Source organism: Anas platyrhynchos, chromosome Z, assembly GCF_047663525.1.
Source record: "Anas platyrhynchos isolate ZD024472 breed Pekin duck chromosome Z, IASCAAS_PekinDuck_T2T, whole genome shotgun sequence".
NCBI lineage: Eukaryota > Metazoa > Chordata > Aves > Anseriformes > Anatidae > Anas > Anas platyrhynchos.
In genome coordinates, this window is record NC_092621.1 from 12,140,820 (window position 1) to 12,154,056 (window position 13,237).

Consider the following 13,237-nt stretch of genomic DNA (forward strand, 5'->3'; position numbering starts at 1 on the left):
ATGTGACACTATTAACGCTTGTTTTAGCATGAAGAAGAGGGAGGCGTGAGGATGACACAACCAGGAGTGTGGGTGGGAACTGGTTAGGCAGGTGTAGCTGTTGGGAAAAGCATCTACCAAGTTTGGCTCAGAAATGGAGAGGCTGAGCCACAGGTAAGTAGGGGAAAGAGAGAAGAGGTAATAACACAAAGACCAGCCTGATACACTGGAGAAAGCAATGATGAACCCACAGAACGAGTGTGGAAAATCAGTGGGGTCTGAGGAGTGCCGGGAGAGGATGGAGCAGGGAAAACAAGGGAGAAAAATATTTTGAGGAGTGTCAGTGGAGCGAAAGGAACAGGAGCTAGATTGATGGCATGTCAGACAGGTCTGGAAGAGACAGATTTAAGATTAAGTTATGGATTCTCCTCCCGATTCTGCTCTTGAGGCGGAAGAGATGATGGATTTATGCATCACTGTTACTTTTATACAGCCTACTGAATGAAAGGTTTGCTGTCACAGCGTGATTCACGCATTTCCAAGGACCAGGCCTGGAAGACGCACTGTGTCTGTACATTGAGCAGTTGTGCCTACTTTACTTCTCACTTGAATGGATGTCCTGGTTAAAAATCTAACACTGGCTCAAAATCTTTAGGCATGTTCAAGGAAAAACTAACTGCTTACATCTCTCCTTCTCGGCTCCCCCCACACACTATTTCTACTTTCCCCTTTCTCCAAATACTCGTTTATTTATTTATTTTATTGTGACTTGAGGGGGTGGATAAAGAGGCAATCACAGCCAGCCAGGAGACCAAGAGATACAGGAAATCTGACTGGCCAGCTGGCTACTCACTCCTGGCAAACAGGAAGGTTAAACAAACAGGCTCGTGGGCCACGTGTGCACAGCCAGCCCCAATCTGAAATATAGCTGTTAGTTGCTTCCCCTAGCTCAGCACCACCTCTGAACCACAGCCCAATTCGTCAGCTCCTGACAACCGAAATACAATCTCTGAGCTCTCCTGAGATTAATGTGAGCCCTGCTGCATGGTCAGCATAGAGCCGCCCTGCCTGTCCCTGCTAGCTTCAGCCTGCACCCTTTGTGGTCCCTTGGGGTAAGTCCTATCCGAACCTAATCAGCTTCTGTTGACCAGACTTTTCCCTTTCCCTTCACAACTAGTGTCAAATCCAACCCAGATGTGAGCACTTGAATTTCCCAGCTCTGACAATGAACTAATGACCGTGGGTGGGTACCTGGGTGGGTGCCTTTGTTCATTAGTCCATCCCGACCTTAATGCAGAGATGCCTTTCCCCTAGGTCTAATCATGCAGCTCCTACTTTGTTCTTTTCCTATTTTCTCCTTCCAAACCCAGTGCTAACTGGGTGATGAACTCGACCAGCTTGAACCTGCATCTTGTACATTGACCACTACCAGCAAGCTGGAGCAGGGGCTGCCTTGTCAACACACCCATGTGAGATCTTTGGTGGCAAACTGCAACCACCTAACACGATAGAACTGTTTTACAGAGAGTACATAGCAGCATGCAAACCTGGCAGAGCTGAAAAGGGTTTTCCTATGTTTATTTTGCTGCTTGGAGAGGGAGAGGTTGGAGAAAAATGTAAGACGGTGGCCTTCCTAATCACAAAGGACAGGCAGGAAGGGAAGCACTCAAACAGTACTTGAATATCATAGCCCTTTCATGGGCATGAAAGGGCCAGTCGAGCTGGGGAGCTGTGACTGGGGGAGCAGAAGGGAAGCCTGACTCTCATGGGATCCCCTGGCTGCTGAGGCAGTGGGTGCCAGGCATGTGTGCCCCAGCCTATGCAGTACAGAGCAGGCTGGAGGAATTACAGGTGAAGGACAGCCGGGTGAAGAAGGAGATTTTCTTTTTTGTTTACTCATTGTAGCCTTGTTTCCAGCCTTGTAATGCAAAGACAGATTGTGTTTCTTCCTGAGTAAACTCTTACTCTGTCTTTATCCTTACATTCCTTTGCAGCTGGAGGTGGTCCAAGTGGGACTTTCAGATTCAGTGACTTTTTTTTTTTCTTTTCCAATAACTAATGCAAATACAGTGCTGTGTACCATGCCTCCCTGGGGTGTTTGCACTGTGACATCTGTTCAGCTTCATAAAATACAAGGACCCTCCCTTGACTCGTTCAGTCTGAGCGAAATGGGAAGTAGACGTCACGGCAAACCAGTTGGAGAAAAGTGTGACTGGATATACACATACGTATTGTTACATTGGGAACTGGTCCTCAGCAGTCTGCAGGCATACAACCAAGCAGTTTAGAAAGTTCCTAGGACATTGACACACAACCACACTACCCGCAAAAGTCATTTAGTGATTACATGACTGTGAAATTGCACCTGCAGTTATACTGAAACCTGACTAGTAAGCATGATGGTCAGTGTGACACAGACCTACAGTACACGTATAAAAAGGCCAACAAGTTCCTAATTGCATGCGTAGAGGTAAATCAGGCTCTCAGGCCATATATTTGAGACTGTAACACATTCTACCACAGTCAGCTTTAACTTTTGTTGCTTTGTTTCTCTATGTTGGGCCCAACAGAGTTCTTTCATTCCCAAAAGAAGGACCACTGTGGGGAGTAAAAGTGATGTGAATCACTTTGGGAATTGAGGGCTTGCTTCTCTCCACTCTTCCTCTGTGTCCTACCCCATCAGCTCCCTAGAAAGCTACAGTGGTTTTAACTTTCATCAGCCAGCAACAATCCCATAAAGATGCTGAGATAGCTGTGGGCTGCTGCTGCACCTACCATCCAGATGTGCCGATTTCTCCCCAGTAAGGCAAAGTGTAGCATAAGTCCTGTAAAAGTTACTCTGCTCCGAGTTAGACAACATTCTTCAGAAAGAAATCTGTATCTCTTCCATATCCCTATAACTTATGAGGCGAAAAAGGAAACATAAATCAAACATATTTAAATGACCTGGATATGGGCCTCACTGGAAAAATCTAAAATGCTTCTGTGGCCACAGGAATAATTTTCACTTCATGTTTTTGGACTCCATAACACACCACCAAAAGCACTCAACATTGGGAAAGTAAGATCTCTTAATGGAAATATTATAGACTTGTAATTTGCTTAGGCGGCAGTTTCTGTAAAAAGATTTCTTGCTATTCTAAGGAAATGAAAAACGTATGTTTTGTTTTCATACAAAAAGCACAGCCATTGACAGAGGAAGGGCAGTAAACAGTGAGTGTTACAGCAAAAGTCTCGGTGCAGTGCTGTTTTAAGGAAGAAAGATTGAACTGCTCTGCTGAAAGGCAATCACAGACCTTTATGAACTTGAAGTTTAGCTTGAAGTGTAATGGACAACATAATAAATGTTAAATAAATAATAAAACTGGTTTAACTTTAGGATGGACTTCACTTTGGGCTTCACTTCTGTTGCCATTTTCACAAGGGTAAAATTTCAGTGGACATCTCTGATTGAACAATACAGATTGTATTGCTGGTAAAGCTGTAAAGCAGAAAGCATAGAGCTGTACACATTGAATTAGATGTTAAAATACATTAGAATGTGTGAGGTGAGTTAATATATATAGAATCAAACATTTTTCTGTTATTAAATCCTTTATTCTCTGTGAAACAATGAATTGCAAGTAGGTCTGCCCACAATTAAAGAGTTCTGAGACTTTTAAACAGTAATAAATGATTTGAGGTGTAAATCTCTCTAAAACAACAGGATATTCAAAATGTTTCAAGCACCTGCATTCAAAAAATCATGATCTTTGATCTTTAATTTTATCTCATTTCCAACACCCCAACATGGAGCCACACAAAGTGGTTATTTCATACCAACAAACTTGGGTTTCAGTTCTTTGCAAGCTCTAACTGTGTTATTTAGATCTGAAACTGAATCCCTTTGCAAAGTTTCAGCAGGTCCAGATCAAGGGTTTGGGTTTGGTCTAGAGTATAGAAAGTGGCCCAGCTGAAAGGCTCGGAAAATAACTGAAACATGCCCGAGGTCAGAGTGCTGGTGAGGATCCAGGTCTTTGATTCTGGCTCCTCTCTAATTTAAGCCCTGTATTTGATGAATTTTCTCGGAATAACAAAGGCTGAAGGCATAATGGCCCTGTGGTCAAGCCTGGAAAGCAACATATATATATATATATATATATATATATATATAACCATGAAGAACTTATGTTCATCATATGAGGAATTTAGACTGACTTCTGTCATTTTTAAGTAGCTGCAGAGAATGCTGCTGTGTCAGGGAAATGGGCCAAGGAAAGATCTGCACTGTATCTCCAATAAAGTTTACCTGGCAGCTAAAAATCAGCTCAAGTGGGGATTACCTAACTGTAATATTCTCAGTTAACAGTGAGTACACTCATTTTAGACAGCTAATGGTTTTAAACACCACCTCGCTCGCACGCCCGCACAGCCCTAAGCGGTGTTTTGGCACACTTGCTGGTGTGCCTGCCCTCCTGCCAGGGCTGCGCTGATGATGACTCTCTCAGTTCACACACGCACGGTGCCTGGCTGAAGACACGTGGGATGAGCTGACCAGCCGTGTGAACTTTTCACAGTGGTTTCTGTGATGTCTGGACCCTCTGGAATGCAGAAGATTCCTATTTCACCAGTGTACCATGACTTGCATTTTGGGCAGAAAAACATGTAAATATAATTAGGGAGCTGGCAGCTAAAATTCCCTTTAAAAACACAGTCAAGCTCTGTGGCTTTCATTTCTATTTTATTTGGGACAGATTAATCTGATACTGCTCGAGACAAACTTGCCTATTGCCTTAAGAATTTGGGAGTTTTCCAGCAGACTGTCTATGGGTTGTGTGTGCCTGTCTGTCCAGAGTAAAGGTGAAGCAAGAACTGTATGATTTTCACTCGGTTGTGAGCAATTGTAAGAGGCTGTGTGTTCTTCAGCTTTCTTCTCTTTTCCCTTCCAAGTATCAAGATACGCAGTTTTTAAATACCTACCACCAGCAGGGTCAAGGCTTTCATAACTCAAAAAATGTGTGTTTCTCTCTGCCGAGGTTATGGGCTGAGGAGAGTAGCCCTGCTCTGGCAGCCTCCTCCATCTCCATCAACGTTGCTGTTGTCTATGGCCAGGCTGCAGGGAAGCAATGTAAGGTCAACAAAGTATTGACCGCCTTTTGGGTAGACATGACAAGATGCAGAGCCTCAAGAAGTCTTAAGGGAAGGAAAAGCGGACTGACAAAGAACCAGGTCTGTGGCTGAAAGACACTGATTCCCTCCTGTAATTAGACAGACATAGCTATCTAATTTTGCTAGAAACTACAGACAGGGAATTCCGTTTCCCCCATGGTCAGGCAGGAAATGCAAAGTCCTGCAGTCACTGACTTTTATGTAATACAAATACACTGGAACTTGTAAGGACCCTAAAAGCAGTTCTCCAAGGCCAGCTTCTGGAACCAAATAGGAATTTACTGCTCTGTCTGTGATGGGGGAGGAGTAACACAGACAGATTGATTTCAATGCGTGAGGAATTTCTGTTTATGGAGCCTGTGATTGCATTGAAGGGACAGAGAGGCTTTTCTAAATTGCTTTTCCAGAACATCAAGGAAGGGCTTTAATGTGCACAATGGGGGTATACTAATTTATCTTCAGTCTCTTGCAAAGCACTTCTCCCTGGGCTCTGGAAACCAGCCTGCAAGAACCTCTTTATGGCTGGTGCCAGCAATGTGCATCAACACCCCCAAAACACTGAAGAATGACATTTCCTTATTTCTTCTGCTTTGTTGCTTAATACTTTCCCTTTTTATGGTACTATGTATAGAACTGCCATGCCTACTCTGTTTTATTTAATCTTTAAAATCCATTTTCCCTTTCCATTTGTAAATTCTGCACACGTCTTATGTCTGCATCCCTAGGTCTTAATGCTGACTGTAGGTGATGGATCAGCTCCCACTTGCTAGTTCATTTGGGAGTCTGTACAGCTACTGACTATGGCCAAGGTTAGTTTCTCAAGTAATTGGACCACAACCTTTTGTTCTACTTCAGTGTTTGTGTGGCTTCAGCTGGCAATGGTCTATGGCAGACCATGCTCACCCATACACAGGCATCGGCTCATAGCAGCAGCCCACAGGCTTTTTTTCAGGGCAACATGTGCAGTGATTACACAGTCACAGACAGGCTATGGGAAGAAAGCAAAAGATCTATAAAAACGGTAAACATGTATGGTTATATGATCTATTTTTGTCTCTATAGTAGTAGAAGCATTTTTAAAAGAATACCTCCAGCAACGGGGAATGAAAGAAATCAGAGGAGGAAAAGAAAGAAATTGGACAGAGTAGAAAAAATAAAGGGAAAGAAGAGACAAGGAGCAACAAAGAAAAGCCATGAATAGGTGGAAAAAGGAGAAGAAAAATTTTGAAAGGGCCCATTTGGAAAGCAGAACAACAACAACAACAAAAATAAATAATATATGCTGAAGCTGTGTTCAGTACACACTTTTGAACTGAGATGTCATTTATATTTTGGTGAGTATTATTTGTTCCTTCACACCCAGAAAACAAACTCCCACACCCACTTCATAATATATTCTCAGTGTTAGGTGGATACAGCTATACTCACAGACAGCAATAAATTTCTGTTCATGCATGTACATAAAAGAAAAAAAAAATGTATGTTTTATGCTTTTGCTGAGATGCTTAAATGTTAACGAGGTTATAAATAAAAACACAAACATTTTCAACTTTCCCTCTCAAAATCTCATTTGAAGTTCAGGTTGAGTATCGTGTGTTCTTAAACCAAACATACACACAGCTCAAAAGCACACGGGCAACACAATTTTTAGGATAGAATTCTACATGTTTCCTCTTTTTTCTTGGTGGTAAGGCCAGCATAAAGAATTTCTATTGCGCACTCCACCCTAAGACTTGGGCTTATGGCTCACAATTTCCAAAGCTGAGCTGATACAATTGCTTGGGAGGTTATTCTGTACATATTTTTGTGGTATTTATGGAAATTATATGGTAAAACTCTCCTTAGTTTTCAAAGACAGAATGTTCTTTCACTCCAACGTGGAGGTTTTAAAGGAGTATGACCTTTGTGTTTTTTTAACTGATCTAGATCAGGGTTATCATTAGCTTAAGGGTTTCAAAACACTCTCTCCCCACCTCTTCTCCTGCTCTCCAGCCACCAGCAGTCTGCAAAACCTTGCATCAGCCACAGAAGAATCTTTTATTTGAGGCTGTGCTGTTGCATTTACTCAAAAGCAGAATTTTGTCATGCTGCCCTAGCCAATATTCCACCCATTCTGAATATCTTGCTGGGATTAACAATTTAGGAAATCCTGATCTAGACCTAAACTCCTGAGAAATGTCTTTTTGTTGACAGAAAAAGAAAACACATTTCAGTGAAGTTTAAAATGTAATAAGAGAGGTTTTCCAAGGTCATCTGGTTGTGCTCACACATTTTTATTATTGTTTAAAAAAACATTTACAGAGCATTCAGAGCATAATCACAGTGTTATCATGTATTCCTGTCTCCCAGATTGTTAATCCTCAAAGACAGAGGAGGTTGTGGTGGAGAGATAGGGGCAGATTCCAGCCAAATGGGAAGGACACAGAGTAAAGTTAATCACAGTACCAGAATAGCAATGAGTTCATCAATGACCTCGGTATGAGGTTTCCATTCAAAATCTGCTTCAGAAACATCAGAGTTTATAAATACAAAGTTAGCTATCATGTTCACATTGACAGTCCCTCACATGGCTTTTCCTTCTATTGAAAATTGATTCCTGATTTTTTTACGTTAATCCTGTTTAAGGGTAACAACATTACTGTATCTATCCACCTACTACTGCAAAAATGCTGTACCTATTATTTGCAGGGAATAAAAAAGAGATAAATATCTTTTAAAAAAAAGTAATGATGAATGGATGTTTACTGTTATAAGCATCTACCATGAGTATTCCATCCCATCATAGGTGTAGCCTGTGTCGCAGAATTCCCTCAGTTAATCTTTCACCCAGCCCCACACAGCTCACCTGAAAGGCACCCATCTGCTCCTGGCAACTCCTTCTGAGCTGGTGCTGAATTCTGGGGGCCAGCAACCACTGTGCTCTAACAACCCACCACACCGGCCTGATATATGAATGTAATTTACAGCCACTCCAAGCTCCACTTTCATCACATAAAGAAGGCTTTATATAACTGAAACTGAGTTCCAAATGCATAAATAACTAAAATTGCACAGGTACATGAGGTCAGCTATAGCTACCTGGTGAGCTGGATGGGAAAGCTCAGCAGCAAACTGTTCTGTCCACCCCTGGATATCCTGCCCACTTTAGCCTGGTAAATAGTGGGAATTTATTACCAGCTTTGGGATTTTGCTCACATTTTTCTGACCTTCAGGGCATGCTCAAGAGTCTGCTTCTGCTTTCTTAGGTAATTAATGGGGGAAGTGATGAGGTCTGGGCTCCGGGAATGCAGTGTGTCTTGAGCAGTGATGGCTTGTATAAATAGATTAAGTGACAGACAGAAGCTTGCTTTTTTTCTGTTTGTCTACAATATAACAATTCTCATTTTTTCATTTTGTAAATACACAGGCTTATGTATTTATCTAGATATATTCATTAAAACATAGTCTTTAAAAAGACCAGTATATGATCAAAAACCTTAGAAAAACTGAATCACTTTGCTGTGGCAGTTCTTTCTGACACAGCACCTGGGAAGAAATCATGGGCTGGGAGAGAAAGAGTGAGGGAGAGAGGCAGAATGTTAAATCAACAGTGGGAGACACAGAGGCAAACAGAGAAAAGAAAACACAGGCCATGGAAGAGGGCACAGAGGTGAAGGGGAGCTGTAAAGGAAAAAAATCCAGACAAAGAGAGAGCAAATGAGATGGAGACTGCGAGACAAAAGGTGCGGGGGAGCGATATGGGAGAGAAGGAATGGGAGAAACCTATTCCATCAATTTTTGTCGTTTACTAATGGAAATGTCTTAAAAAAACTGATGGATGCACGGTCCTCTCAAAAACGTACACGTGTTCCATGGGAAGATTTGAACACAGGGCATTTCTTTGCATGCCTGGCTATGAAGCCCAAATTGTCCTCTGATCAGTGAAGGGAACCGTCAGCGTAAATGATGTTTAATGGCTGCTCTTGACATTAGAAAAGATTGCCCTCACTTCTGATTTATAGCCCCAAGGGGATAGTCTATGAAAGAATCTTACACACTGAATTTCCAGTTTAATAGACACTGCCCCAATATTCAGTAGAAATATTTCACGTTCATCATGTATTCTTTCTTTTTATGGATTTCATCTCATCTCAGAGCAATAAAATCTTAGGATATGCTCCTACTGATTAAAATTTAGATTAGACAAAATTGATCTTATTGATTATCTGAGCCTCAATGTGCCACTACCTAGAGATTTGATGAGAAACATTTGCTCCCTTTTGCACATCTTTAGATCACTTTAGTAGCAGAGAAAAGAAAATCTTAGATTAGTACTTGTGCATAAAGTAAAAAGATTGAGGATTATGACTGTATTGTGATACTTCAAATTAGACATAATATGCATATACATGTAGCTACAGGTTTTAGCTACTTGTCTGATATTTATGCACTTCAGACCTTTCTCATATCTGTAATCCCTTTTGTTTTACTAGAGCTATTTGCGTGAGAATAAGCTATCTGAGTAAGTAAATGTTTCCAGGATTGGCCCCTAACTGCTTTTAGTATGGTTATCAACACTGGCCATCTGTGTTTTTTCATTTTAATTCCATAATTGAATGCTTGCCCTTTGAGAATTTCAAGGACCAGGAAGCAGCAATAAACCTCTTTTGCAGTTTCAAACCAAATACTCCAACAATTATAAGTTGATGGGAAATGCAGTAAAAAGATTTTTTTTTTTTTTTTTTGACAGAGCAATTTATAAATATAATTTAATTTTGCTAACAAGAATCATAACATTTCTGTGCAAAGATGTGGCTTGCTTGGCTGTGTGCTTAACCATTTTTGAGCTAGTCTTTTGAGATGCAACCTAGACAAACAGCAGGTACGTAATCAGATAAGTAGGTCTGCATCAATGGTACATTCTGATTTAAGATTATTAGGGTTTTTACTCACTTTTATTTTGTTTTACAGACTGTAAATCCAAGCCTGTATTTTCTAGTTGGTAAGTAAGGAGAATTAAAAACCTGCAACCAATGAAAAGCAGCACTCCAATCTTCCATCTATACTGGTATGGCTGGAATGTTGGTAAGGATACAGTCACCATCTTATGATTCAGCGCTTACTCAGCTTTTGTTAACTCTCCCATGATTAGTTTTAATAATGAGATAAAACCTAAGGATCCAATCACCATACTGGTTTTAAAGTATGACTGGGAGCTGTAACCGTGCAAATGAAAGCAGATATGGCTACAAGACCAGATACCTACTTAACATTAGCTGAAGGAAAGAATAAAATGTACAGATAGATTCTTACTTACAAGGGAAATAAAGCAGTGAAAATGTAATTGGACCTGCTTTAAAGGAACTTTACACACAATAAACAGCATAAATCACCCTTATAAATGTAAACGAAAATACAATTATTATATTAGATCCAATTGGCACAAAATTAAGATTTGTATTTTTTCTCAGAGTTCTTGACTAATAATATTCCTCATGAAATAAAAAAGTTGAGGTTAATAAAAACAATTCCCATGCACAGCAAAGCAGATCTCTATGCTAATGTTTTTACCTTCAGACCAAGCACAAATTGACTGTTCCCTAACTCTCCAGGAGAGGAAAAAGCCAAAAAGCATAAAGAATGATAAGTCGTATCTTTATTATATATTTATTTATTTATTTCAGGTATTAACTGCAACATAGTTATTATTATTATTATAAACTATTACTATAAACTATTCAGTCATGACATTTATAAAGAACATCACAGTCTTTGCTAGCCTTCTGGTCCAGTGAGGCATGAAGCCATTCCTAGTAGACCAATGCTTCTTTGAATACTGGCTGTATAGGACAATATATGCTACTTTGTAGATTCAGTTCTCCTAAATACTGATGGCAATCTTACTCCATCATGAACTGAACTGAGGTTTTAAAACCTGTTGGCATGGCAAGTATTCAATTTAGTTCGATACAGCTTTCATGCACGGATACATATCATGTAATCTCACCTCCTTGCAGGCAGAGAAGGAATTTGGACAGGCATTTTCTAGTACGTAGTCAGACATAGGGGCTGTCCAGATTCCTAAACCAAGTTAAAGTAAACAAATTGAAAACACATCAGGAAGGTTTGTCTGTGCTTATGTTAACATTTTGTTTTGGTGTGGTTGGGAGTGAACCTCCCATCATGTTGGCTTGATTTGCATGCAGAGCAGCTCTGGTCCACATGAATTAGACGTAGAAGAATCTCCATTACAAATTCTCATTAAACATGCTCCACATCCTTGTGGGATTACATGGGTCTAAGTCAACAATTTGTACTTTGGATGTCTTTGAAACACCTGTGTTGGGGATGCTTTGCTCAGGGGAACAGACTGAATGATATCTGAAGGAAAAATGCACAGCTGCATGCAGTGTAAATACAGGGGCCTTAGCTCCAGCTGCTCTCATCCTCCCTCAAGCACCAAATGGTTCGGTGAAGTAGACACAGGTCGTTATCATCCTCATTTAGAAGATGTCTCTCACTGAGACCTTCAATTCACTTGTATAATATGCATTTTTTACAGAAGATGAAAAGGGATGGCTTGATGTACTCTGAAGGACATCTGGGGAAGGTCAGGTTCCTGGAAGTCAGCACAGTCTTGGGAGGGAATGATGCTGATGAAAACAGAGGTCGAGGGAAGTTCAAAAGCTGCATGAAAGTCATGTCAGAAATAAAAGTAAAAAAATAAAAATAAAAATAAAATTAAGAGACAAGACTGCCATTCACAAGGGAATTGCTGATTCAATTATTTACATTAACAGAGATTTTCAAAGCAAAGAGACCTATTTGCTTTCTTCAATAATTGCAGTGCTGCAAAAAAATCTCTCAAAGCACAGGACATGTTGAAGGATGAATTCAGTAGCAGAGGCTGTAGTCTTCCCCAGCAGGCATCTCATTGCAACCAGCTACCATTTCTTTGCAACCTTTGAAGAACAGATTTTCCAGATAAAGTCACTGTGTGGCCCCCAGCACAAGAAGGACATGGATGTATTAGAACGAGTCCAGAGGAGGCCACGAGGCCATGAGGATGCTCAGAGGTCTGGAGCATCTCTCCTATGAAGACAGGCTGAGGGAGCTGGGGGTGTTCAGCCCAAAGGAGAGAAGGCTCTGGGAAGACCTTACAGCTGCCTGCCAGTGCCTAAAGGGGGTTACAGGACAGCTGGGGAAGGACTCTGTGTCAGGGGGTGGGATGATGCTGAAGGTGGTCTGAGCTGAAACTTAGAGTTTCAATGAGACAAAAAGAATATATGGAACTTATTCCCAAAGTCAGAATAGCAGAGGCTGAGACTTTCTGGCAGGAATAAAATTCTGGATAATGAACAGATACAGTTCCAGCTAATGATAGAAAATAAAAATCTCCATCTAAAATATTTACAATGAATACATTTAATATATCACTTAACAATCAGTTTCTATTATGGGGCTACTCTAAGGACAACTCTATAGAGAAAATTATGCTGTTGCAGAGTATGGAAGGCAGAAAGTAGTTCATGATGAAACTGGAAAGGGCACCTAGTTCTTTTTGATGCCACGACAGAAAATGATGGTTTACAAGACATTCTGTGAACTCTCATATGCATAAATGTTCTTAAAACCCTTCCTTTCTTTGAATTTTCAAAACAAAAGCCTCTTACTTTCATGAATGATTTCAGAAACAAATGCTGAGAAAATCCAGTCAAATTATTTTAAGGTACTTGGTATTTACTCAGTTCCAACAAGTACCAACCTATCTAATGCTCATAGAAAAAGTGTTTGGTGTATCCATCTGTCTCCACTCTTCAGTATCCAATTGCAGACACACTTCTGTTATTCAACTACTAAAAAGGGAATTGACAACATCCTTACTGCTAACATCTACACTTTTTTTTTTTTAAATATATTTTTGTTGCTTTAAAATTACAAAATAAAATATAATGGCAGGCAAGTACCCAAGTAAACAATTCTATCTTAATTATTGTCTGTGCTTCATTATTACATTTTATTGTAAATAGTTCCATTCCTTACAGTAAAAATTTCAACCCGAGGCTGCAGTTTCTTGGCTTTTATTTTTAAATGCACTTAAAAGTTAATTAATAAAGTGTATCCATATCTC

The 13,237-nt window shown here is 40.3% G+C and overlaps 1 protein-coding gene across 1 annotated transcript in view; it reads left to right on the top strand.

The window, feature by feature from the left end:
• Nucleotides 1-1,034: 1,034 nt before the first annotated feature.
• RAI14 (retinoic acid induced 14) overlaps nucleotides 1,035-13,237 on the top strand; it is a 105,334-nt gene continuing 93,131 nt past the window's right edge. The window contains exon 1 of the mRNA XM_072031764.1: nucleotides 1,035-1,091. The gene's annotated coding sequence lies outside the window, so the exon portion shown is untranslated. The remainder of the gene's footprint in view (nucleotides 1,092-13,237) is intronic.